Genomic DNA, 27,442 nt, shown 5'->3' with positions numbered 1-27,442 from the left:
ATGGCCTTTGGGTGACTCACTGGTGCGGCTGAGATGAGCCTGCCCAGTGGATTAGTATTACGTGGACGTCCGTGTCCCGTTTCCATCTTCCCTAGAGGGCAGCCCCACCTTCCCCACTTAGGTCCCCTGGCCAGCCCTGGTTACGCTGTGGGCTTTGGGCTTTGGGGTCAGGCGGACCAGGAACTGGATCCCACCTCCACCTCTGAAAAGCCGTGGGATCCCCTGGGAAGATCGTTCTTTTTTTTTTTTTTTTTTTTTAAAGAATTTCACTTTATTTTTTGGCTGTGTTGGGTCTTCGTTTCTGTGCGAGGGCTTTCTCTAGTTGCGGCAAGCGGGGGCTACTCTTCATCGCGGTGCGCGGGCCTCTCACTATCGCAGCCTCTCGTTGCGGAGCACAGGCTCCAGACGCGCAGGCTCAGTAGTTGTGGCTCACGGGCCTAGTTGCTCCGCGGCATGTGGGATCTTCCCAGACCAGGGCTCGAACCCGTGTCCCCTGCATTGGCAGGCAGATTCTCAACCACTGCGCCACCAGGGAAGCCCGGGAAGATCATTCTTTTATGAGTTTCTTTAGCTGTCAGGTAGGACTGCTGCTGCTGATTTTAACCTGTGTCAAGAGATGGTTGTGAGGTTGAAATGAGTTGATATGTGAAAAAGTCTTATATTGAACTGCACAGAGTGCTATTAAATATGGTAGCTTCCTTTTCTTCCTCAAAAGCAAGCTTCTCCCCCCTTTTTAAATTTAAGAAATCATTTCGAAAAATGAACTTTTTATTTTGGAATAGTTTTATATTTACAGCAAAGTTGCAAAAATGGTACAGAGTTCTCATATACTCCTTACCTAGTTTTTCCTGCAAGCCTCACTTTTATACTGTTGAGTTTTCCTGATAACTTTTCATGTATAATCCCTGTGAACTTTGATCAAATTTGGCTTTAAGTGCCAATTCACTGCTTTGCTAAGGCTGAAATGATGGCCTTGAATACCTGAGTTTTGCTGTAGATGTGGCATTTGCTTCCAAACCATCTTTCTGTTTTTACGTTGGTCCATGTGTGTGACCGTTTGACATCAGAATACCTTCTTTGATTTTCCAGGATCTTAACACCTAAATAGTTTCCCTGTTTATGCAGTTAATGAGCTGTACAACCAAAGGAAAGACGAAATAGGCAGTTTATGTCATTATTTCAACTGGGCATTTTTGCAGTCTCAGAGCTGCTTCTCACACCATCACAGTTTAAGTCAAGGTAGAAGCACATGCATTTTCAGTTGCCCCCTCCCCCAGTCCCCAAATATTTCTAATATTCAGAGATACAGAAAGAAACTTGCTGGGTTTCCCAGTTAAAAGTTCACTGGCTAGTTTTAATATATCAATAATCTATAATTAGCATTATTATATAAACCAAAAATAGCAGCAACTCAAATTTTATGTGCCTTTACGGTTAAGCAAATGATTTCACAGACATGTTATTTGGTTTCTTAACAACCCCGAGAGAGAGGCAGGGAAAGCTTTGTCACCCCTGGTTGAGGTCACATAGCAAGAGTTGGAGTTGAAGTTCAGTAGAGGCGTCCTGCAGACATAGACTGAGCCCCTCCAGCCCACGTCTGCCTGGTACTCCTGCAAGGATGTGGCTGTGAAAATGCTCCTTTCCTCCCCCGTTTAAATTGGCCAACTTCCACCCCAGTGATATTTATGCTTTTAATATGCAAAACATTTCTTCAATACTTAATTGACAGTTGATGTATTTTGTTTCAGCCCAGACCCTTACTGAGTATTGTGAAATCAGCAATATTAGGCTTGATTTAACAGAATCTCCCCATGCTGTGCCTTCAGGGGAAATAACTGGTCTGTGCCGTCACGGAGCCTCCACAGGCCCCAGTATAACTGCAGCTTCTTCTGAGGCGGCATCCTGTTTGTGATCTTTGGGTACACCCTGTGCTGCAGAGACACCTCGACATTAGGGACACGAGCAGCATCTTTCCTACAGGAGTCACTGAGATATTTGAATGGGAAGATGATGTAGTTCGAAAAAGTGATAAATGGGCCAGGTTTTTTGAAAAGCTAGCAGACGTCTTATTTAAACATTTAGATCTGAACAGAAAACGAAAATGAGTCTCAAAAATTTTTTTTGCAAATATGGTGGGGTAGATGCTTTAAATTCGAATACCTGTTTCTGTGGTTTAAAAATTTAATTTGTCGTCACGTTTGTTTGTTTGGTTTTGGTTAGGTCTCCATTTTTAGCAGCTCATTTTAACCCTTCTGGAACCATGAGTTCAGAGGAACCCATTGGTGGCTGTAGTGGCAGCTTTTCCCAGGCTGTTAAGTTCTCACTGATCACTTGGCTGAGTTTGGTGGGTGGTCTTTTTTAAAATCAATAAAGTAGACGAATCTACAAAGCCAAAGTCAAGTGTAAGAATTAAGACACATTTTATTTTATTATTTTAAGATACATTTTAATCTTTTGAAGTTCTAACAGTCTCAAGAACCATCGTTTTTAAAAATTTTTTTTAAGCTGACAAAGCATCCAGGTGTGTTCCTGGTTCTAGCCTGGCAGCTCAGAATTCTGGAGCAGCATACGGGATAAATCCCCGGTGGCTTTTCTAATGGCCTCTAGCATGGGTGGACATGCTGCTCTCTTACAACAATGTCGGATGTCACTTGATAAATCTTTGTGGTCGTTGTTTTGGTTACCCTCTTTAGGTTTGGTGCCTTTTAGGAAGTTATAAAGCAAATGGGATGGTCTGGCTGGACTGAGAGGTTGGGTCACCATTGATCTGAGATGGTCCCTATTGATACGTTTGCAAAATGTAAAATGAAGACTTTAGCTTCCTGTGCACATTATGGGGGCGATACATGTTTTAATAGGATTATGTCCCATCGGGGGGGCTCCCATGGGACTGATGCCGGAAAGTCAGACTAGATGGGGTCCCAGGCTTCCTGTGGCTGGTGGACTTGGCTGTGGATCCCTCGAGAAGTGTGTTACCACTTCTGTTTCTTTGAGTCCTGTGATCTGGGTCACCAGTCTGAGAGAGAGATGGTTTGTGTCCACTTGGAGCTGACTGACACTGATTGGAAAAGAGATAAGATTTTGGTTATGTCAGTTGCCATAGTGACCAAAAACATCAAGCCCACTCCCCACAAACGATCCAGTTACCCAAAGAGTTATTCAGATTACACGTCTTTCTGCCACAGATGGGCGCTTCTTTCCCTGTCTTCTTCTTTTCTGTTTTTTTTACCCACCGGATAGATTCACATGAAGAACTAAACAAGGCCCCGGTATTTACATGTTGAAAAATGAGATCGTTGCTCAGAGGCACCTTGTGGCACACGCAGTTTAGTGAGTGGAGGAGGGGGGCAGTCGTTTCTTTGCAGGTTGGGTGTTACAACCCACCTGTCTGTCCTGGACTGAAATATGCATTTGGAGTGGGGTTTGCATTTTAAATTCAGTTTTGAGAACCAGCCATTCACTGTGAAAGTGAAGTGGCTGGGAAGTTTGTTTTAAAAGATGCTACCACCCTCTATTTCCATGAATCCAACAAAAATAGCGTGGAATAAAATTTAATTATGCTATACTGAATATTTCATGTGGAATTAAGGGGCAAGAGTTGCCTTTAAAAAGCATTAGGCTTGGAAAGAATAAAGGCTTTGTAGGTTCTTTGAAAGATACTGTAATTAAAGGTTTGCTCAAATGTATTTTTCCTTTTTTGAAGAGTTTAAAGAAACCCATCCCTCCCCTCCGAAATTGATTACCTCTCAAACCTCAGCCCTGGTTGGCAGTAAATACAGTGAGGCTGTTGCTTTGCTGATTTGACGGCTTCTTTCTGTTAAATGTGAAATAGGCTTTTAATCTTCTGATTTAGATGTTTCATAGAAAGTAAATGTGTGGCTTGCTTTGGTTTCTGCTGAACCTGTATTTAAATCCACACAAACGGTTCGACTAAAGTGAAAACATCACTGGACTAGCTATTTTAAACATTTCAGGATGTAAGAATGCAAAATGGGGTTCCCTTTCAAAAATAGACATGGCTGCTTGCGTTTACATAATTACCACTAACCAGCACAACATTTTAAATGGTGACAAACTTAGGGTAGAAAAAGTATCTGTTTTAAAAAGCCTGGTTAAAGGAAGCTGAAAATGCTCCGTGAGCAGCTCTCCGTCTGGAGGGCCTGGGCAGAGCCAGGAAACTGGGAGTCTTCCCAGTCGAGAGGGTGGTGTCACGGGCGGAGTCGGGTGAGTAGCTCAGGCAGCTGCTTCTAGACTCTTGTCAGGTCTCCCTTAGGCTGGAATTACTCACCTTTCATTTTGGAGCATGATTATAAGTATTAGTTCCTAAGTCTGCCTTTCAGTTTTGCAGGGGGTACAGTGTTCTCTGTCCACTGTTAAAAGGTGGATGGTGAGGGTTGAAGTTCACTGTTGGTGGAAAGAGCCTGGAGAATACTTGTGAAAGTGAAGACGAGGGCAGACATCCAAACCCAGCGGTGCTTCAAGCCGGAAGCTCAGGCGTGTCCTTGATTCTGCCCTTTCCCCCAACCCAAACGTGGACTCCGTCTGTAAGTCCTTCGGTTCTCCTTCCAGGATGTGTTCTGCTTTGCACGTCTCCACGGGTACCTCCCGAGTCCAAGCATCCCTCGTTTTCTTTGCCTGGACATCCATCACCTTTTCCCGGGTGGACTCCTCGGCTCCCTGGGCGGGGCCGGGATGAGTTATCCAGAATGTAATTAGGATGAGGTCACTAGCTTGCTTGAACCCTGCGGTGACTCTCCATCCGTGTGGCGTACAGTCGGCCTTCGTGGTCTGGTCCTGCCACGGCTCACACTGCCCGCCATTTGCCCTCCTCCTGGGCACACTGACGCTGCCTGTACCCGGAACACACCAAGTGTGCCTCTCTCCCATTGGCTGTTTCTTCTACGTGATGCCCTGCCCTCCTCCCCCTCTTGCAATGCTGGCTTCTTCATGCCATTCAGGTCTCCCCTCAAATGTCGTCTCCCTAGAGAGGCCCTTCCCGGTCAACTCAATTTAGCATAGTCCCCCGTCATTGTGTCATCTGGCAGGTTTTGTGTGTGTGTTTTTAATAGCATTTATTACTGTCTGAAATGTTTTATCTTTCTTTGCCTTACTTTTCTCCTCTCCTCCCCACCCCACTAGAATGCATGCTCTTTTAGGGCAGGGACCTTGTCTCCTCAGCTGTATTCCCAGCAGCTAGAAGTGCCGGTAAGTGCACAGATCATCACTGATTAAGGGGATGTGGGCGAGGAACCCCGGAGATCACTGCTGTCCTAGGGGTGCCCTGACCTGGTATAACTGGGCCCCTAGAAGGACAGCCCTGAAGTCCTTTGGGGAACCGTTGAGGAAACACTGCTGTAAGCCTTGCCTTTAGACATTGAAAGTTGGCATTCCGGGGTTCACGGAATGGCTGTACTTCAACAGAATCGGCCTGTGTCCTGAGAAGGATGTGAATGTGGTTGCCCCCGCCCCCTGCCCATGAAAAGTTAATGTTGCCGGCGTTCTTGGCTCTCAGTGGGAGCCCCCCCAGCGGTGCTCTGAGTCTTTGCTGGGGCCGTGGGACAGGGCAGCGCGGCCTCCCTTGCCAGAGGCTGAATTTGAACTCCCTTGCACCCAGCTTGAAAGCCAGGCCTCATTTTCTGTGATTTCTCCTATGGCGTGTTTCTTATGAGCATGGTGGGGACGCTTTCTATGTTCCACCTTCATTCTGGGGTGAGGGAACAAATCTACTAGGATACCGATATTTGCAGAAATCTAAACTTTGGTGTGGGGAGCTTTCTTTTTGCTTCCTTGGTTTTCCTCCTGGAGACATCTCAGATTTTTAGGAGGAAAATGTGGTAAGTCTGCTGATACCTAGGAAGTTGGTGACAGTGCCTGGAAGTAGTTAATTGAGCCCTTCACGTTCACCTTCCTCAGGGAGAAAAGAATCATATTTCCAGCTCACTGAATCTCAACTATATCATGCCACTCCATGCTGGCGATTGAAGCATTTACTTTGGTCTCAAATGTGCTAGTTGGGGACTGGGTTGTAGAACCCAGGAGGCCCGTCTGCTAAGCAGAATCTCCCCTGTGCAGCTTTCCATCCTTGCTGCTACCTTGATCAGCACGTTGTTACAGTGGTTGGGTTTTATGAATAAAAACAGTAACTTCTCAGATGATTGATAGTGAAATGGACCTTTTTAGAACTCAGACCTGTGGACAGAGCCCTTGAGCAGGAGGAGTTGAGTCGCTTCTGAGCATCAGCTCATTGGACTCGGTTTGAGACAATCTCTCCCTTCCACGTGTGATGGAGCCTGACGCCACCCAAGTCAAGGTACCCGACTGCCTGGTCCCACCTTGCCTGGCCTGTGCAGGATTGAGACGTGTGAGATGAAGGTGGGTAGATAGGGCTGGAAGATGGGTTCTGACCAGTCTATGGAGGGTCTTGTTTGTAAGAAGTGGGCAGCACAGCAGGCAGTGTTCCCACCATGAGTTACTGGTGAGCTGGTGTGTATTTAGGGTCAGCTGGTCGCAGGGAGAAGAGTTGGGAGTGCCTGTCAGTCATTGGTTTCCTAGTTACTGAACACTCAATAAGCCTGTCTCCACTGGAGCCACTTTTCTCTGATAACAAACACTAGAAACCATCCACTGCATACTCTTAAATGGTCTCGCTTTCCTGATTCGACCCTTTGGTTGATTGCTTTTGAAATTAACATGCTGGCTTAGTCAACTGAATACTCTAAACCTATTCCCGTATGTACCTGGCTGCTAGTGGTCAATAATCCCGTTAAGCATTTGAAGGGCAGTGACTTTCCCATGTGGCTTATTAGAAATTAGTGTGTACGGTACACTTGACAGTGTGTGTGACACACATTTAGTGTGTATGGTCCTTATTATTTAATTGTTTGAAAATGAAACAGACAGGGCCCTCTGATCCAGCTTGAATAAGTGAGGCTGGCCCTTCTTGATGGACACACTGGTTGCATTTCACTGGCCATATTTCACTGGCCTTGGATGTTAGCAAGGGAAAAGCACTCATTTACCATTGTTCATTTCTCCTTTCTAACCCTTAAAAGAGCCTAAATGATTTCCTGCTCACGAACTGCTTGGTTGTCTTTTTCTGGTATGTCCTCTCTTGTCTTAGATATTTGCAGACGTTTCTGGCTGTCCACCAGCCAGTAACTTCCGTCTTCATTGCAGATGCTGTGTTTAGTGGTATCTGAAACCCCCCACTGATTCAAAGTGGTTGCCTTAGGAAAGCTGAGATTCCAGTGGTTCAGTTAGTAAGATGCAGTTTTATGTTCCTTGTCTTGGTACTGTGGTTGGCTCATTAAATGTTTCTTCTTATTTTTTTAAATAAATAAATAAATAAATTTGTTTTTGCCTGCCCTGGGTCTTCGTTGCTGCGCGCGGGCTTTCTCTAGTTGAGGCGAGAGGGGGCTACTCTTCCTTGCGGTGCGCAGGCTTCTCATCGCGGTGGCTTCTCTTGTTGTGGAGCACGGGCTCTAGGCACGTGGGCTCAGTAGTTGTGGCTCATGGGCTCTAGAGCGCAGGCTCAGTAGTTGTGGTGCACGGGCTTAGTTGCTCCATGGCATGTGGGATCTTCCCGGACCAGGGCTCGAACCCGTGTCCCCTGCATTGGCAGGCAGATTCTTAACCACTGTGCCACCAGGGAAGTCCCTAAATGTTTCTTAAAGTTGGTTGAGAGACTTAAATATTTGTTAAATTTTAGTATGTCCTGAGCTAGAGAAAACTAATCATTATGTATACTTTACAAGATTCATCTGTTGCCCATTCCTCAGGTTGGAGTGATGGAAGGAGATGTTATAAATTCTCTCTTTCAGGCAGATAAGTTAAAGCTCACAGACAGTGAGAGAATGGGCTAGTCATTGGGAACAGTTATTCTGGGTGGAATTGGCTTGTGGGTTGGCCCCTCAGGGTGGTACAGAAGGTTTCCAGTGGGTAGTTCAGGAAAGACACTGGAAAGAGATTTCCCGAGTCTCATCTCAGACGGAATCTCCTTTGCTTCAGTTGGCCAAGGTTAACGGGCCCAGCTAGCCCGATCCCTAGAAGGGCCACTGGCCTCTTATCACATAGCAGACCTCCTGGTTGACCACAGGTACTTGGTTGCCATGGAGCCCTGGTTTGTTTTGTTTGAACTGTTATCTCTTAATGGAGCAGTAGTTGATCTAGACCCAGCACCAAGGTGCTCCGGCCTTCCATCCCTCTTCTGTGCCTCAGTGCTCTCGTGGGGATCCGCAGGGAAGACCAGGTGGTTTTCTGGGGTCCATGAGATCACCTGTGCTTGGGGTGCGCCTCCAGGGTGGGGGAGGGTTTGCCACCCTGGACAGCTCGGCCGCCATCGTGGAAGCGTGGCCAGCCTGCTTATCCATCTCAGATGCGCCGTGGATGGTGAATCATAATCATGGCAGTGCAGTGGCTGAGCCTCAGGCCCCAGCCGGCGTGTGCTGGCTTGTAGTGCTTTCCTGATGGATGGAGCCTATTCTGGGAAGCAGCTTATTGTCTCACATGAACAGGCTTTCTAAAATAAATGACTGCTTTCTTAATATTTTGAATCATTTTCTTCAGCACATGTTTTGTAGCCGTGGTTTGAAAGCTTGCCAAATATATGCCTTTGCACAACTCCCTGTAGGGCTGGATATACAACCAGACCAAGCAGTGTGATTTAAGGCTGAACATAATTGGGAACTCAGCAATCACTTGCCTTGCATTTGATAGAATGGTAGCGGAGTGCTCTAGAGTTATTTCTCTGTTAAAAAAATTATATATATAACACACAAATGCACACACATATATAGTCTCACTGCCTCATAATAGAGAAATCACATGTGAAGCTATTGGGCAAAAACACTAGCATGATAAGTAATTACTTGATTTTTGTGATGGAGGCAATTATTAACTTCAAACAGATCCTAGTGGTTGATACCATAGACCTGACTGAGGACTTTAGTCAAATTATATAAGATTGCAGGATGGAAGAAAATCAGATGGTGGCAGAAATACATTTAAAACCCAATCCCTTGTCAAGTCTTTCATCAGTTGATCTCTTTCCTTGTTTCTGTGGACTTCAGTAATTGAGCCATAAACTTGGTGAACTTGATGCTGCCTTCCTGTTCAACAAGGGTCTTTTAGTTTTTACATTTCAAACACTGCTATGTGTTTATTGTCATCGGATTATTGGTTACCTGTAATTGAGGCTTTATCACGTGCCTCATGTGCTGGTGGAAAAAGTGCTATTAACAGCCCCACTTCCTGGAGCTCTTTGAAAAATCACACGTGAAATCCGAAGTTTGTTTAGCAGGCCCACGGAGATCTTATTATCAGAAGCTTATGGTAAATATCCAGATGATAGAGGGTGGAGAGGCACTAAGACGTCTGCTTCATTCCCTGGGCTGCTGGTGTTCTCCAGGCTTGTTGCCGGCACTGACACCACACCGGAGAAAGAGGCGATGTATAGAAGGAGTAACGAAGCTGTGTGTAGGTTGTCCCGTCCACCCAAATGCCCCGATGACCGCATCCCACTGCCGTGCAGCGAAACAGCCTCCCACCCTCCCTTGTAAGAGGGTGTTAATCTAACAAGAGAAGGAAATAAAACTGAGATAAAAATCTGCCATCTCAACTTACACAGTTAAAGTAAATTTTCTCCAAGGCTTTTTTTTTTCCCCCCTGAAATTTGGAACACTTTCTAATCATTGAAAAGCACCTATCCTTTGTAGTTTCAGACAAAGTAATCTATCTCCAGAATGTAACCTGTATTTGCGAACAACATGATTATGAAAAATCCTGGGGAATAAATATATACGTATATGCAGTGCATGAAAGAATGAGTGAATTCAACAAGGCTGCAAGATGTAAGGTCAATTGTATTTCTATATATTAGGAAAAAAAAGAAAAATTAAAAAATCAATACCATTTACAATAGTTTCAAAAACATCAAATACCTTAGAGTAAAACTAAGTAAATGTGTGTAAAGACTTCTACACTGAAAACTACAAAACATTGCTGGGAGGCATGAGAGAAGAGCTACGTAAATGGAGGGCTGTACTGCGGATTGAGAGATTCAATGTAGTTAAGATGCCCCCTTTCCCTAAAATGATTGATGAATTCTGTGCCATCCTAGTCAAAGTTTAGACAAGTTGATTGTAAAGTTTATGTGGAAATGCAAAGGACCTAGAAAAACCAAATCAATTTTGAAAAAGAACAAAGCTGGAAGATTGCATTGCCTGATTTTCAAGACTTCCTATAAAGCTACTGTAATCAAGACAGTTTGGTATTGCAAAAGGATAGACACATAGATCAATGGGATAGAACAGACAGTACAGAAATAGACCCACACATACATGGTCAGTTGATTTTTGACAAAGGTGCAAAGGCAATTCAATGGAGAAAGGATAGTCTTTTCAACAAATCATAATGGAACAGTTAGACATCATATGCAAAAAACATGAACCTCTTGACCCATACCTTGGACCATGTACAAAAATTAACTCAAAATAAATTATAGGCCAAAGTTTAGATTCTAAAACTGTAAAGCTTCCAGAAGAAAAAAGAGAAAGTTTTTGTGACTTTGGAACAAGCAAAGATTTCTTAGATACCAAAAGGCCAATCCACAAGAGAAAAAAAATGTATTTCAGACTTGATCAAAATTTTAAAATTCTATTCTTCCAAAGATACCGTTAAGACAATGGAAAGGCACAGACTGGGAGGGAACTTTTGCAAAGCATATGTCTAATAAAGGACTTATATCCCGGATATATGAAGAACTCTTAAAACTCAATAATATGAAAACAACGCAGTTTAAAAATGGGCAAGAGATTTGAATAGACACTAAGATGTACAGATGGTGGCAAAGCACATGAAAGAAGTTCAACCTCATTATCAGGGAAATGAAACTAAAAGCCACAATGAGGTACTAGTAAACACCTGTTAGAATGCCTTCAAAACAAAAACAAACAGGGACTTCCCTGGTGGTCCAGTGGTTAAGACTCCACGCTCCCAGTGCAGGGGGCCCAGGTTCGATCCCTGGTCCGGGAACTAGATCCCACATGATGAAACTAAGAGCCCACATGCCACAATGAAGATCCTGTGTGCCACAACTAAGACCTGGTGCAGCTAAGTAAATAAATAAATATATATATAAATATGTAAAACAAAAAAACCCAAAACCTGATAATACCAACTTTCATACCTTGCTGGTGGGAAGGCAGAGTGGCACAGCCATTTTGGAAAGAAGTTTGGCAGTTTCTTATAAATCTGCCCTTTAAAACAATTTTAAATCTATACTTACAATATGACCCAGCAATCCCACTTCTAGGTATTTACCTAAGAGAATGAAAAGTTATGTTTACAGTGGCTTTATTCATGATTTCCAATAGCTGAAAACCCAAATGGCATTCGTTCAACTGGTGAATGAATCAACACCTTTGTTGGAATACTACTCAGCAATAAAAACAGACTGATACAATGTGGCTAAATCTCACATGCATTCTGTGAGTGAAAAGAAGCCAGAGACTCCGCAGGCTATGTACTGCCTGATTCCATTTATCTGACATTCTGGAAAAGGTAAAACTATATGGAAAGAAAACAGATCAGTGGTTGCTGGGCATTAGATGTGGAGGTGAGTTGGCCAAGAAGGGCACACGGGAACTTTTGGGGGTGATGGAAATTTTCTGTATTTTGATTATGGTTATGGTCACACAACCCTGTTTGTCAGAACCTATAGACCTGTGCACTTTTGAGCAGTTACTTCACAAAGGAAGATCCCCAGATGGCCAACAGACATGTGGAAAGGTGCTGGACATCTCACTCATCAGGGAATACAAATGAAAACCACCATGAGATACCACCTATTAGAATGGCTCAAATGAGAAAGACTGCCAACATCAAATATTGGTGAGATTGTGGAGTATTACGTGCATTCAGTGGTACAACCTCTTTGGAGACCTGTTTGGCACTTTTTATGAAATTGAACATCTACAGTATGATCCAGCAATTCCAATACCTTAGAAGAAAATACACATTCATGAAAAGACTTGTGCAGGAATGTTCATATAAAGCCCCAAACTGCAAACAGCCCAAATACCTATCATCTGAAAAATGGGTAAATAAATTGTTATCACAATGGAATACCACTGAGCAATACAAAGAATGAACTACTGATACAACCATATGGATGGATCTAGAAAACAAAAGAAGTACAAACCAATCTATGGTGGTAAAGTGGCTTCTTGAGGGCAGGGAGGGGAAGTGACTAGGAAGAGCAAGGAAGCTGCCTCGGTGATGGAAAAGAACTAAATGCCGATTGGGGCTATGATCACATGGGCATAGGTAGTTGTTAAAACTCGTCAAACACACTATCAAACTCTTAGAGGAAAACATAGGCAGAACACTCTATGACATAAATCACAGCAAGATCCTTTTTGACCCAGCTCCTAGAGAAATGGAAATAAAAACACAAACAAATGGGACCTAATGAAACTTAAAAGCTTTTGCACAGCAAAGGAAACCATAAACAAGACCAAAAGACAACCCTCAGAATGGGAGAAAATATTTGCAAATGAAGCAACTGACAAAGGATTAATCTCCAAGATTTACAAGCAGCTCATGCAGCTCAATAACAAAAAAACAAACAACCCAATCCAAAAATGGGCAGAAGACCTAAATAGACATTTCTCCAAAGAAGATATACAGATTGCCAACAGACACATGAAAGAATGCTCAACATCATTAATCATGAGAGAAATGCAAATCAAAACTACAATGAGATATCATCTCACACCGGTCAGAATGACCATCATCAAAAAATCTAGAAACAATAAATGCTGGAGAGGGTGTGGAGAAAAGGGAACACTCTTGCGCTGTTGGTGGGAATGTAAATTGATACAGCCACTATGGAGAACAGTATGGAGGTTCCTTAAAAAACTAAAAATAGAACTACCATATGACCCAGCAATCCCACTACTGGGCATATACCCTGAGAAGACCATAATTCAAAGAGTCATGCACCAGAATGTTCATTGCAGCTCTATTTACAATAGCCAGGACATGGAAGCAACCTAAGTGTCCATCATCAGATGAATGGATAAAGAAGGTGTGGCACATATATACAATGGAATATTACTCAGCCATAAAAAGAAATGAAATGGAGGTATTTGTAGTGAGGTGGATGGAGTTAGAGTCTGTCATACAGAGTGAAGTAAGTCAGAAAGAGAAAAACAAACACAGTATGCTAACACATATATATAGAATCTAAAGGAAAATAAAGGTCATGAAGAACCTAGTGGCAAGATGGGAATAAAGACACAGACCTACTAGAGAATGGACTTGAGGATATGGGGAGGGGGAGGGGTAAGATGTGACACGGTGAGAGAGTGGCATAGACATATATACACTACCAAATGTAAAATAGCTAGCTAGTGGGAAGCAACCGCATAACACAGGGAGATCAGCTCGGTGCTTTGTGACCACCTAGAAGGGTGGGATAGGGAGGGTTGGGAGGGAGGGAGATGCAAGAGGGAAGAGATATGGGAACATATGTATATGTATAACTGATTCACTTTGTTATAAAGCAGAAACTAACACACCATTGTAGAGCAATTATACTCCAATAAAGATGTTTTAAAAAAAAATCGTCAAACAAATTAAGGTCTCTACATTTTATTGTATGGCAGTTGTACTTTAATGGAAGCATCTTAAAATCTCACTTATGTAGACATTTTGTTGAGTCCTGACTTTTTTTAGCTGTCCCTTCTGTTTGGTTATCATTACGTGCACTTCGCATGACCCACGTTTCTATTTGGTACATGTCGTTGATGTTATCCAGTATTCTCCTGGAGTTAAGAGGGAAGGCTCAACTTCTGATTGATTGATTTGACATGTCTCAAAGCTTCAGAATATCAAAGGGACAGGTAAGTAACCTGTGTTTTTGACCCTGGATCCCATAGGATCTGCCTTTATTTACCCATTCACCATTTATAGAACCTCAGTGTTGCAAAGAACTTGAAGACTTTCCATGTGCCTTAATCATCGGGGCACCCCCTTCTAGAAGGAAATGTGGCTGGAATACCAGCCTTATGGATTGAGCTGGATGTGGGGATGGGGATTGGAAAAGAAGCTCTTGCTCCAGCTCCTTTTAAACCTCAGGGTCCTTGCTTTTCTGTCTAGACTCTCCGTGAGCCGTGTCGTCCATGGGCACGGCTTCAACCATCACCACTCTTTTGATGATTCCCAAGGTATCTGCAGCTCACACTTCTCTTCTGAGTTGAAGCTCGTAAAGATCTAGATGTCTACTCTGAATTGCTCTCTCTCGTTTACTCACAAATGTGCTGTTGTTCTCACTTCCTGTAAAGTTTCTCTCAGACCTTTCCTGCTACTATTTTCTCTTTCCACTGCCCTTCCCATCTTCTCCTTGACCATAGAAGTCGGACCTCTGCCTCCCCACCCATTCACTAGAACCTTCTCATTTTAGGATTCACCAAGAACGCTACGTGACCAAATCCCAAGGCCAGTTTCCAGCCCTCATCCTTCCTGGCTTCTCTGCAACATTTGTTGATGTTAATTGTCCCTTTTTTTCCTCGAAGAAAAACCGTCCTCTCCCTTGGTCTGGGACACCGTCCTCTCTCCTGCTCACCGCACAGACCCTGCCTTTTTCCTGGCTCCCCTTTGAGATTCCAGGGCCTCCGTGTGTGTCCTTGGCTCTCTTTTCTCTTGTAAGAGGACTCTGGCTTAAAAGAAACTTTTTTTCTCGCGGTTTCAGTTTCCATTTGTACACCCGTGACGCTGCATCTGTATCTTTAGGCCCCGCCTCCCTCCTGAGTGTCACATCTGTGTTTCATTGCATACTGAACGTTTCACACTCACTGTCCAAACCAAACTCATCAATCCCCCAGCTACTGTTCCCTCTGGCTCTGGGTGTCCCCTGAGACCAGTGGCCCAGGCCCACCGCTGCTTGGTGCCTTTGGTGCTTTCTGGAGTCTGTGGATGAACATCTGTAAGTTCTGCCTGTTCTTCGTGTCCCTCCCCCACTTCCATCTTCTCCATCCCTCCCACCACTGCCCCAGAGTGGGCCCCCATGACCCCCTGACCTGTTCCTGGGTCTCCCTGCCTTCTTCCCCCTTTCCCTACAACCCACTTCTGCTTTCAGTTCCCTCCACTCCGCAAGGTAAAGCCTCAGCTCCTTAGAATGACAATGAAGCCCTTGGTCCGCGCAGTGCCCGCCCCGTCTGTCCCTGCGTGATCTGTCCCTGCGTGATTTCAGTTAGGGTTAGGGTTAGCACCTGTGAGTTTCAGTTACATTTTCCCTCCTGTGTTATCCTCGTCCCCCGGCAGAATGGGTTGTTCCCTGCTTTGGGTTTGTGTGGCACTTCACATATTTCTTTATTAGTAATTCATGAGTGTGTATACACACACTGGGGACAGTACTGGATCTCTCACTCGTGTGTACTGGGCCCAGACACAGGACCTCATACCCAGAGGGGCCCACATAGGGTTACTGAAGTCCGCCTGGGCAGCCTGGTGGAAGCGCCTGCCTCCCCCTCCCTGGAAAGGCTCCACTCTCCCACACTCCAGGCTCCCCCAGATGCCCCAAGGGATGCGGAGCTGGTGCTGCATTTTCCTGTCTGAGTGTCTGCACTCTGGCCACAGGAGCCCTCCGAGTCACCCACCATCTCTTCTGACGACCAGGAGGGACCACTCTGGGATCTGGAAGCTTTCCAGCGTTGATGCTGAGAAGAGGGATTGCCTCTTTCATGTCACGTCCCAAGGGGTCCCGGCGATCGGACTCTCCCAGGCTTCCCTTCCTGGGGAGGGCTGGGGAGGAGGATGGGGAGAAACCCACTCACTGGCTGGAGTCCTTCCACAGGAGATGGAAAGGCTGTCTCCTCACAGGGGAGTTGTCTTCCTCGCCAAGTGCAGGTGCTGTGCCTGGGCTACTGATGCTGATGAGGGACGGCAGAACAGGCCCACGTCGTGTCTGCTCCTCCTCACTCCTCGCAGGGCCGTGGGTGGGCCGTGGTCTCTCTTCTGGCCTTAAATGAAGTGGCACTTGGAGCCAGAGAAGAGGCTCTATTCTAGCCCGGTCCTACCCCACTGACGCAGAAAGCCAGGGTGGCGGCAGGGATGGACCGGGGATCGCAGCCCCGGTAGCGGTGGAGCGGGCGTTTTTCATTGATGCCTTTAATAATTACTGTTTAAGCAACAGAAGGCAGAGTGAGATTGTGTCAAAGGTAGATCAGAGCCACGTGAGTTTGGAGGTTGGCTCAGAAATCTGCCTCCCCTCCTCGCTAGGTGGCTGTTATTTCGATGTATTTTTTATTTTATTTTCCCTCCCCTTCATTTTTGAGTGCGGCAGTCTTTTCCCTAAAGGGAGTGCGGGAGGAAGGCGCTATGAAATATTCTCATAGTTATTATTTGCCTGCGGCCAACGCAAGTTTCTCAGTAAATCAAAATATGCGTTTCAGCGAAGTTTAAACCTGCCAGGCTGAGCAGCTGCGGGTGACAGAGGCAGAGCGGAGGTGACCGCTAGGAGGCTGGTGCCGTCTGAGCTGGGACTCCGCCTTGCTGTCCTGGGGTTGGAAGAGGAAGTGGAGATGTCAATTTTAGGCCTCAATATTTAAATATTTGTGATTCGCTTGTTCTAATTGCTTTGCAGTTTGTTTGCTTTTTAAAAATCCAGTGTGTGGTTTCCACTGTGTCCTTGAGTTGATGAAACAGTAAGAGTCACGGGCTGTCCTGGCCCGAGCAGCAGCGTCAACGTTCACTATTTGCTGAGTTGCCAGACATCTGGGCCCTGGGACGCAGGAGGGGACACAGTCCCTGACCTCTGGGAACGCTCGCTGGGAAGAGACAGGACAAACCAACTGGCAGCCTCAGCTGCTGCACCCTCCCCCTCCTGGCCGCCCGCCTCCTTTGGTCCCCGGGTTCGTGGGAGGGGCGCAGAAGTTTTGAAGGGCGAGAGTGGGACGCTGCAGCTTAATTCAGGAACTCGGGCGAGGCCTGCCGTGGGGTGAGCTTCGAATGAAGGCCAGGCAGGAGTCCTGGGCTTTGTCCAAACTGCCTCTCGGTGACCTTCCGGAGCTGGGGCACCTCCCGGGGCTCATGTGACTCTTGCCAGGTAGCGAGCTGGCATGGTTCCCTGGGTTGCCGGTCCCTTCCCTGCGAGACACCGAAGGCTCTGGGGGAGGGAGCAGCGGGTACTGGGCCAGCCCGACAGGGAGGACGGGCAGCCATCCCGGCGGCCAGAGACTGTGGCCGTGACTTCTGAGAGAGAGAGCCAGCCTGCCTGCCTGCCCTCTGCGCTTGCCCCCAAACAGAAGCCAGCGCGGTCCTTCGGAAGCCCAGCTGAGATCCCATCACGCTTGTGGTGGAATCTAGAGCCCGCCCGTGACCTCCTGGCTTCGGGTGGTCTGGCTTCAGCTCCTGTGTTCTTGATGGCTGCGTACTTGTGTTCCTTCTGCCTGGAACCCCAGGCAGTTCTCACCACGCCTCCTCCCCTCAGCTCTGCTCAGATGCCCCGTTCACACGGCTCCCCTTGTCACCCCATCGAAGAGCACCCCTCACCCTGTGTGCCTGCTGGTTTTCTTCAAGGCGCCTCAGCTGCCTGACACGCACCACCTCCTTGTGTCTTATCCGTCTCCCTGGAGATAAGGCACAGGAAGGGGTTTTTAATGCCCCACCTCCACTGTGGCCCCTGGCCTTCTGAGCCTGGCAGAGTGGGTGCCTGGCATCTATGGAGGACTCCCAGCCGCTCTCCATGCTGCGCAGGTGGATGGCCGGGGCTTTTGTCTTTTTTTTTTAAATTTTAAGTAATTAATTAATTTTTGGCTGCGTTGGGTCTTCGTTGCCGTATGCCGGCTTTCTCTAGTTGAAGCGAGCGGGGTCTACTCTTTGTTGCTGTGCGCAGGCTTCTCATTGCGGTGGCTTCTCTTGTTGTGGAGCACGGGCTCTAGGCTCATGGGCTTCAGTGGTTGTGGTGCGTGGGCTCAGTAGTTGCGGTGCACGGACTCAGTGGTTGTGGCGTGTGGGCTCAGTAGTTGTGGCTCGCAGGCTTCAGTAGTTGTGGCTTGCGGGCTCTAGAGTGCAGGCTCAGTAGTTGTGGCGCACGGGCTCCGCGGCGTGTGGGATCTTCCCGGACCAGAGCTCGAACCCGTGTTGCCTGCACTGGCAGGTGGATTCCTAACCACTGCACCACCAGGGAAGTCCCGGGGCTTCTGTCTTGCTCCCACCATGCAGCCCTTTTACCCACAGCTTATCTGTTTCCTGGCACACAGAACACTCTTTGCTGCTCACTGCAGATGCTAAGCTAGAGTATTCAAGAAGCAGATTGAAAGTTCAGTGCGTTTTCCCCAAGAAAAGGTTTTTGTGTCAGCGAATTGGCAACTTGCTCACCTCCTGATTCTCCCCATAAATTCAAGCCTCTTAGGACAGTGGTCCTGTCACCCTTCTCCGGGTTTGGCACAGTCCGAGTTCATAGTTGTGAACCAAAGTCTGCATCCATTTTATTTTCTTGGAGTGGAGTTGGGAAGGTGGACAGAAAATTTTTTAAAATACGCTTTGATTCAACTTTCATAAAAATACTATTCACGAGGCATTGTGTACGATGTTGTGAGACCAGACTCTACAGATAGCTGGGAATCTGCCCTGAGATGCTACTTGCTTCGTCCTCCCAGCACTACTTAGTGGGACAGTCTTTGCCAGGCTCCTGAATGTGCAGTTTTTCACCAGGAGTTGTTATTGGCAGGTGAGCGTGAAGTATTAATTTAGCCAGATTCTAGCATCTTCAGAATCACACATGAGTATTGAGAAATCATTGTTGAAACTGCTCGATCAATTTAAATTTAATTAAAAGGCATCGAATCAAAGAATAACATGGTGAAGTACAGTAATAACCACAAGCATCCTGGTCATTTTACGTCATAATCCCTTTTCTGTTTTTTCAATGGAGCCAGGTAGGATTAAGCAGGCTGACTTGCACGTTCTCTTTTGCTCTCCAGGAAAATGAGGATTTCCTTGCCTTAAGAGAAAAAATTTGTCTGCTTTGGTTGTCCGAAGTATTATACGTGGGCTTTTAATAATTTAGATGAAAGGGTGCATAAAGTAAAGTCACCTCATATTCTTTATTTGGATAGAGTATTTCTGAATTAATGCAAAATACGTGTGAGAGGTCAGTTTTGCCTCCCTGTTCCAGCTGCATTTGGAAGAGAAATACGACTAACTCTTCTTTCTAAGCAAAAATCATAGAAATGCTGCTGGCCCCTTGGGGTGGGTCAGGAACAGCCATCATCTGGAAATTCATAGCCAGAAAGGGCCCGCCTCGGGGCTGCTGGGCCCCGGGGCCTCTCCAACAGGGGCGCAGTTCCCAGGTGAACGGGGTCTCCACCCTGAGGTGGGGCCCTAGAGCAGACCCCTGGGCCGACACAGCTGAGGACTGAGCTATACCTGGCAGAGCTGCAGTTGTGTGCGAGGGGGAGAGAACGCGGGGGTAGAGAAGGCTCTAGTCTTCCTAGGAGCTGGTGTGGCTGTGGAGCTGTTTGTTTGTATTGTGGGTCTAAGCGCAGCAGGTGGGGTGGCCCACCAGAGGCAGCCCTGTGACAGGTGAGGCCTGGGTGCACCCACCTGCCTCCTTGGGCTGACCTCAGATCGTGAGTGTGACCCGGGTGAAATTAATCCGTGTGCACGAAAAGACTTGGGAAAACCTCCCCTAAGTGAGCTCTCCAGGTCTGGTTCTTTCGGGCTCAGCTCTCAGAGGGGATGGCGGCTTTTGGGTTTCCTCCCTCCCGTGTTACCCTAACGCCAAGGAAGATTTCCTGCATCTGCTCTACTCTTCACCCTGAGGGCGGCCCAGCCTGTTTCGAGCTTTGAGCAGCCAACCTCGTCCCGCTCACCGGTCCCCAAGTCAGTGGGCCTTTCACGATGTGCCATCATGGGGTCTGCAGACATCCCTTTTCTGCTCTTGGCTTTATCTGTATCGTGACTGGGCCTTGGGGTCCGGGCACACCCCCTCACTGCCCTTGTGGAGCAGATGTGCTGAAGCAGTGTTACCTTTTTTGGGCCCAGGTGGCTGCTCAGGGATCGAAGGGACACTTTGTGTATCTTCTTCTGCTGGGTCATCATTAAAGTTCACAATCCAGGTAATTCCAAAGCCGCCAAGGGCTTTACCTAGGTGACCTGCTGGGAAAGAAGAGAAGGGTTGTCATCTCAACACACCAATATGGTAACCTTTTTTCTGCTTTTTCCCCCAGTTATCTTCCAGCTTCTGCGTGGGTAGAGTCACCTGGGTGGCCCAGAGCTACCCGTGTGTCTCTTTTGAGCCAGGCTGCAGCATAACTTCGCAGGGTTAACTCTCTCTGCTGAAATGCTTCTGCTGTATTTGAGGCTTACAAGATGAAGTCAGTTAGAGATATATATATATATTTTTTTTCTTTTTTTTTTGGAAGTGGGGAGAAATGCTGGTCTTGTTTCTTTACTATTCAGTTTCTTATTTATTTATTTATATTCCCCCCCACTTTATTTATTTATTTATTTATTTATTTATTTATAACATCTTTATTGGAGTATAATTGCTTTACAGTGGTGTGTTAGTTTCTGCTTTATAACAAAGTGAATCAGCTATACATATACATATATCCCCATATCTCCTCCCTCTTGCGTCTCCCTCCCTATTTATTTATTTTTAAATTGAAGTATAGTTGATTTACAACGTGTTTCAGGGGTATAGCACAGTGATTCAGTTATATATCCATCTATCTATGTATCTGTGTATCTATCCTTTTTCAGATTCTTTTCCCTTATAGGTTGGCTGGTCTTGTTTCTTGAAGGGAAAATGCTCAAATGACTTGATGTGATGTTCGGAAACAGCTCTCTGCTTACCTTGTGTCCCTCCAGCAGGTCACGATTTGGGAAGGCCACCATGTCCTCATGGTCCATCTTTGTCTTCTGTGTTTGCAGAGCGCAGCGAACAGGGTCAGGAACCCACGCTGACTCTTCATTGGGGAAGTATTTAAAAGCTGGAGCTGTGCTTGCCTGTCCCCTAGCAGGTCTCTGCATGGGACCCCGTGGTTGCTGGGTCCGGGGTGCTTTGGGCCTGGTCCCGAAGCCGCCAGCCCTTCCGGCGCCAGCGCCTCTTGCTGGGCTTCCGGCAGCTCGGAGCCTTCTACTGGGAGAGCTTTGTTTATCATTGCTCGACAGCCAGGAAACTGAAGTGGCGGGCGAGGCACGGACCTGAAAGGGGGCTGCGTGTCCCCATTGCCGTCCTCCAGGTTGTCATCCTAAATTGCTGTACACCTGCTAATGAGGTGATGAGGCATCACCTTGCGTTTGGAGCAGCTGCGTTAATTACATCCTCACAGCCATCCCCTGTGCCCACCACTCCTGGCAGCTTCCTTTGCTTTAAATTAATAGACCAAATTAGAGGGAAATGGGGAGGGTGTCCCTGGAGGCCAGATGCCCTCTGCTTCTCGGACGCAGATGATGACTTTTGCTCAGGACCAGGAAGTGCAGTCTATAAGGCGGTCCCTGGAGGGCGTTTGGGCGCCCAGGAGGCCGCATGAATGAAGGTGGCTCCTTTGAGCTGAGAGGGCCCTGCCTGTGCTCAGTTTCTTTGGTACCTCGTGCCCTCATGGGTGACGGGGAGGAGGGGCTGAGCGATTGTCCCACCTGCTGGCAATTATCGTCCATCTAGAAAATAAGACCTTAGTGACACACCTGAAAGCCTGGAAACAAAGCTCATCTGCAGAGTCTTTGCATGTGTTTTGTCATCTCTAAATACCCTGAAAGGTAGACCAACAAGGGGCAGGTGGCCCCCCTGCCCAAGGGCAGAGCAGGTCCAGGACCCAGAGCCCTCCTACCACGCCCCTTCCTTTACTGCATCCCTGCCTCCGGCTGCAAGGACAGGCAGCCGAGTCTGTGGCTTGAGCTGCGGAGGGCAGTTAACTTCCCTGAGCTATTTTCATCATCTGAAAAATGGGAACACCGAGCCTGCCTCTTGGGTCTGCTGTGAAACGTCAACCCACAAACTTCATTACTTCTCTCTGTTTCCGTGCCTGCTGTGTGCGTCCTGCCCTGTGCCCAGCCTCAAGCTTATTCCTGGCACACGCTAGGTGCCTGGTACATATTCGCTGAGCAAGTGAAAGTGACAGTGATTTGCACAATGGTAGCTAAGGACACCCCACCCCTTGTCTTCCTGAATCCCTGTCCCCTTGCCTCCCCTCCCCTGCCCTCCACTGTAGCTGTAGCTGTAGCTGTAGCTGTAGGGCGAGAGGTGATGGCCAGGTGTTAGGATCCCTCAGCTGGTGGGTGGCCTGGAGGGGTGAGCAGTGCGAGCCTGGTTTGAGAAGCGTAAGAAAGGCTTTGCCTCCTTACTTTTCCACCTCAGTTGCTTGGGTTTCATCTGGATTAGCAGGTTTTTTAGGAGCCTCCCAGGAAGTCACACACTCTTGAGTTCATTGGCTTGGGTAGCCATAACCCTGAAGGTCAAGTCCTTTCCGATGGGCTGCTTCAGGATGCTTCGCAGGCCAGTGGGGTAAGTGGCGGTGGTGTCCCCGTTTGTTTCTGAATAAGACATTATCCCCAAGAAGTCAGCAAGTGTGAAAATGTGTGTTATCTTGCTAATGGGACACTAATGAAATATTAAAGTGCATCTCTCTTCCTGTCAGTTTCCTGGGAGCCACTCGATCCTCTTGATTCTAGTCTATCTTTACATAAAGAGCCCCAGGGAATTAACATTTCTTATACTTTGCAAAATAACCTTGGTATTTCTGCTGCCGAAGTGGAGAAGTTCGTAATTTCCACTTGGTGACCGGCTGGGTTGAGGCGCTCTCCCTCTGCAGGGGGTGCCCTACCTGGGGGGGGGGTCCCTTTGGTCGGTCCCCCCAGCTGGATGACACCTTCTCCCAGCTCCCTTGTGGTCCCCACTGTCTCCCTCTCAGCAGAAGACTAGACCCCAGCACGCAGGGGATACTCTGTTGTAGCCACTCTGGGCTGAGCCAGGCCACTGCCAGTCGCCATGCATGGGTCACAGAATCCTCCCCACTACCCGGTCAGGCAGCTGGGGAGGCGTTTTTCCCACTTTGCAGGGAAGGCAGCTTGGGCTCCGTGAGGTTAAGTGGCCTGCCCAAAGGTACCCCGCTGGTAAGTCAGAGGCAGGATTTGAACCCAGCCCACGCCCTGTAATGCCAGCGCTGGGCTGCTTTCCCCAGCGCCCCCGTCCGGCTACAGGTGTGACCTACCCAGGTTGCCGTCAATGAGCCATGACCCTGAGTGAGTCACGTTATCTATGCTTCAGTTCCCCCTCTCTGAAAGGACCTAAGTGCCATCCTTCCTTCTCTATGTGTGAGCGTTCCTGGGGACAGAGGCCATGGAGGAGGGGTTGGACTTCTGGGGCCAGTTTCTCCCCCTGGCCCTAGATCGGAGCCCTCATCTTTGCTCTGGCCGCCACATCCCCTGGCTCAGATGCTTGGGGAGGTTGAGTCCCCTACACCCCCACCTGTGAGTCCCACACAGCGGGACACCGGCTCCATCAGGTTGCTCAGTGCTCTGCTGGGGCGCCTACGGGTCCCCCCAGAGCCACTTGCCTTTGGGGTTCCCCACACCGCCATCCTTGTTGGGGTGCCCTCCCCAGCACAGTGCCATCATGGCAAGGGAGGCATTCTGCTGCTGGTGGCCGGCACCCTGCTTGATCCCCGGGAGCTTTTGGCCAGGTGCTGGCCCCTGCCTAGAGTTCCTTGCTCCTCCCTCACCCCACTTAGCTTCTTCCAGCAGAGACTCAGGTCAGCTTCTTCCTGGAAGCTTCCACTAACTGTTTCCTACCCTGAATGCTGTTCTTTCTCTTCCTGAGTGTTTTTAAGTTGCTTTATGGATGAGCATTTCTGTGTGAGCCCCTCAAACTGTGCTGTGCCGGGCTCCACGCTCCATGCTGGAGACCAAGCTGAGGAATGGGCAGAGGAGGGAGATGTGGGGAGGGGACCAGGAGAGACTCGCAGAGGAGGTGGCATGGATTTCGGTTCTGAAGGCAGAGTAGGATGTTTGAGAAGTAAAGAGGGGGCCCTTCCTAGGGGAAGGAATAGCACAAATGCAGGCGTGGGAGCAGGCAAGGATGGATTTGGAGGCAAATGAATAGTCCGTTTTGTCTGGAGCACAGGGTTCGTGTCAGCATCTTGAGAGGGGGAAAGACCCTGCACTAGGGCAAGGGTCTGTGTCAAATGGTCTAAACTGCCTTTGGGGGTGCTGAGCATAATCACAATTGATTATTTCTGAGGGATTCTGGTTGCTGCCTTCCTCCCCCAGTTGAATGTAGGTTGCAAGAAGGCAGGGCTTTTTCACTCTTGTGTCTTTGGTGTTAGGACAGCACCTGATGTATTTAACAGGTACTGAGTTCTCAAGTAAATGAATGTGCACTTGAATTAAGGCAGAGCAATTCACACACAGAGCTACTAGCTAGGATGGCCTAGCTAGTGGCCATCCATGGCCATTTATTGTGGCCTCTGGCCAGTGGTACTAGTTGTAGGCCGCATGGGGTGCTGTCTGTCTCTTCTCAGTGCCTGGTCCTAGGCAGACCCATAGGGAGGGTGGCACAGGTGCATGGTTGGGTCACAGACCTTTCCCTCTTTGAGATGCAGCCTGCTTCGGCCTGGCTTGCGGAAGTCGGGGCTTTTAGTTCAGCAGGTCTGAGGAAACGGGGAGCCCCTGTTAGCCAGGAAGGTGCCAGGAGCCACCAACTCTGGGGCCAGTGTTCTGCTGCTTTCTCGACCCTCCTCAGGAACACATTCTTGTCTCCATCCCACCAGCTTTTGTTTTTGAAGAAAAATGAAGTCTTATTTATTTTTAAAACCAAACCACTAGGAAAATGTATCACAGTCTTGAAACAGCAAACAGACAGGCTATATTATCAAGTAATAAGTTGGTAAAAACGCAACAAGGTCCTTAATAAAATGATAAGGTGCCTGAACTGGGGCAAGAACAACGCATGTCGCACAAGTGGTATTTGGTAACGGGGGGCTGTCCCGTTTTTTGCTCTAAAGGAGTCACAGCTCGCCCCTGAGTTGCTGACTTTTTCTCCTTTGACCTTCGTGTTGCCAAGGGATTGTTTCAACAGAGCTCTGTTATTACAGGGGGCAAAGTAAGCAATACTGGGTTTAGGCTTTCATTCTGTTTTGTTTTATGGAAAACAGATTTTTCCAAAGCCAGTACTTCATAACTCTCTTAATTAAGCAGCTAACAATTCCTCTTTCGCTGTTCATTCCTGAATACTAGCATACAGCACAGTCAAAATCCCCTTTCCCTTCAAGCGTGAGTGTCACTGCAAGATTGTCTTGTCACTCCGCTGACTCTGCTGCAGACAGCCTCAGGGCTCATCATGGCTGCCAGTTAGAGGGGAGGTTTTCTTCCCCTACCAGTGTGATAGCGCTTCTTACATTTTTTCAGGGTCTCCAGGCTGAAAGGTGTCATGTGTGAGAATTTTAAGAAATGCACATCCACGTTTTGACGGCCAGAAATGAATATCCGCAAGGACCCTTTCAAAGTTTTTATCCAAACCACCTCTCCCAACTCTACATCTTAAAGTAACTTCATGCCCTTGTATATAAAACAAAACCAAGCAAAACAAATCCCCAGAAGCCCCCTTTCCCCTTCTAAATTAGTGACCTCATGGATTTTGTTTTATTTCCGGTTTGTGGAAAATGTTGTATTGATCCTTCTGGTAAACAGGAGGTTGGCAATGAATAGAAACAGCTCTCCTCACACTCCACCAGATCATAAGCAGGTCAGATGAACCTGCCAGCCTGTTGGTATCTGTGTACTAAGAGAATCTGGTACCTTGGAGGGCTCTGGCTTGGTACAAGGGAGACTCCCTGTTGCCAGGATAAGCCCTGGCCACATGAAATTCAGGCTCACAAAAACTCTCCTGTGCTATCTCTGACCCAAATTTTAGCACCAGTTTTTTTCACTTTCTAGGATTCTCACACAAAGAACCAGAGGCAAGTGACATAGGCCTTAAACTTGCTGCCATCCTTAATTTCCTCATTCATAAACTTTCCTTAGAAAACCCAAATCCCCGTTCCGTTCCTCTTTTTAAATAGATTCCTGCCTTCAGCCCCGATGGCCAATAGCAGACAGCTACTTCCCAGTGGACAAGAGAGACTCCTTCATCTTCTTGGTCATGGTTGGGGTGAGGTTCACGTGGTCATCCACACACGTGGTCATGCAACTCTCCAGCCGCCGCTTCACCTGAAGCTCTTTACTCCCCGCAGCCGTTGAATCTCTGGCTTTGTCCTTGCAGTGTATAGTGCACCGGGCCAGGCGGTCCTGGAACTTCTCCAACTCGCAGGTCCCCAGGGCCTGGGCTGGAGCCAGAGGTGCACGGCAGCGCTCAGTGCACTGGTGCACTTGCTGCATGGACGCCTGGCTGTCCTCACAGCAGCCGGCGCTGCACCGGAACGTGAGGCCCTGCATCTTCCGGATGCTCTCTCTCCACACTCTTCACCACAGAGTCCACCGCCTCCTGCACCCGGAGCTGCTGCAGCTCTGCCACGGCAACCCCGCGCAGCTCCCTGCCGCGCCGGCGCCCACATGCTCACCGGCTTTTTATCTTAATTTACGAGCCTGCTGTAGCACCAATGAAGACATACTGTACTGCCTGGGAAAAAAAACACAGCAGAATTCTAATTCTGTACGATTCAAAGGCACGCCTTTGGCTGGAGCTGCTTCAGAAATAAGAAAAGCAGGAGACACAACCCTGCTTGGGCTTGCTGGACTTGTCAGGGAGCCTCGTCCTGGCTGTCTCCTATTGGCCTTGGGCTTAATTAAGCCTTCTGATTTATTTTTCAATTCACTATTTTTTGAAAAAAGAAAAGATACCTTAATGGAAGCTTTTAAAATTCAGGAGCTTTGGATTCCTCTACTTTGTCAGGCAAAAGTGGATTCATTTAGGTAGTTTTATCCAAAGAAATGCACATATTTATGAAGGTTTCAAAAATTAGATTTTTCACTCCTTTTACTCCAGGAACCTAAAATCCAAACTTGGAAGATAATTTTTGTAGCAGGGTATGTGCATTCACTCAACTAAGAAATGTAGCAGTTCTCGAAGGTCTCAGAATTTCTGCATCTCATAATTTCTTTGTCTGGTCCTCTTGGGGACTTGCTCCTGAGTCCTTTTCCTGCCCAGCCTCCTGATTTGGAGGTGTCGGTGCGACTGCAGTTTGAGAAGTTTCACAAGAAGGTGAGGAGTGGCCAGAGGAGGGGGGATGGGGAGAAGAGAGCTGAGTGAACCTTGCTTTTCAAGATGGGGGAGCCCAGCGCAGCCTGGATGGAGAGGGAGGGCTGGAGGAGGTGGTCTTTCTTTGCTGGAGGAAGGTCCATGGACAGAGCCTGGGGGCGAGAGGAGATGGTGTGCCTTGGAGGGCGTGAGGGCCCACGTGGTGAATGAGCCAGAGGCAGCCGTGGGCCTCTGGCCTCC

At 47.7% G+C, this 27,442-nt stretch overlaps 1 protein-coding gene, 1 long non-coding RNA gene and 1 pseudogene across 15 annotated transcripts in view; 1 reads left to right on the top strand and 2 right to left on the bottom strand.

Moving 5' to 3' along the window:
• Nucleotides 1-27,442, top strand: part of CAMTA1 (calmodulin binding transcription activator 1) — an 891,439-nt gene that overhangs the window by 111,176 nt on the left and 752,821 nt on the right. The window lies entirely within an intron of this gene.
• Nucleotides 889-17,268, bottom strand: LOC309628232. Of its 2 annotated transcripts, none has more exons than XR_014244253.1 (2): nt 3,744-17,268; nt 889-3,058 (listed from the first exon to the last, which is right to left on the bottom strand). It is a non-coding gene; the product is annotated as an uncharacterized lncRNA (long non-coding RNA). The 2 variants fall into 2 exon arrangements; XR_014244254.1 differs by having other exon boundaries at nt 4,289-17,268.
• LOC309606105 (protein FAM136A pseudogene) lies at nt 22,879-26,558 on the bottom strand (annotated as a pseudogene). Its single transcript has one exon. The product of its transcript is annotated as a protein FAM136A pseudogene (transcript).

This window comes from Balaenoptera borealis (genome assembly GCF_965194805.1).
Source record: "Balaenoptera borealis genome assembly, chromosome: 1".
NCBI lineage: Eukaryota > Metazoa > Chordata > Mammalia > Artiodactyla > Balaenopteridae > Balaenoptera > Balaenoptera borealis.
Note: the sequence above shows the minus strand (reverse complement) of the source record. Positions and strands in the feature narration are given on the sequence as shown.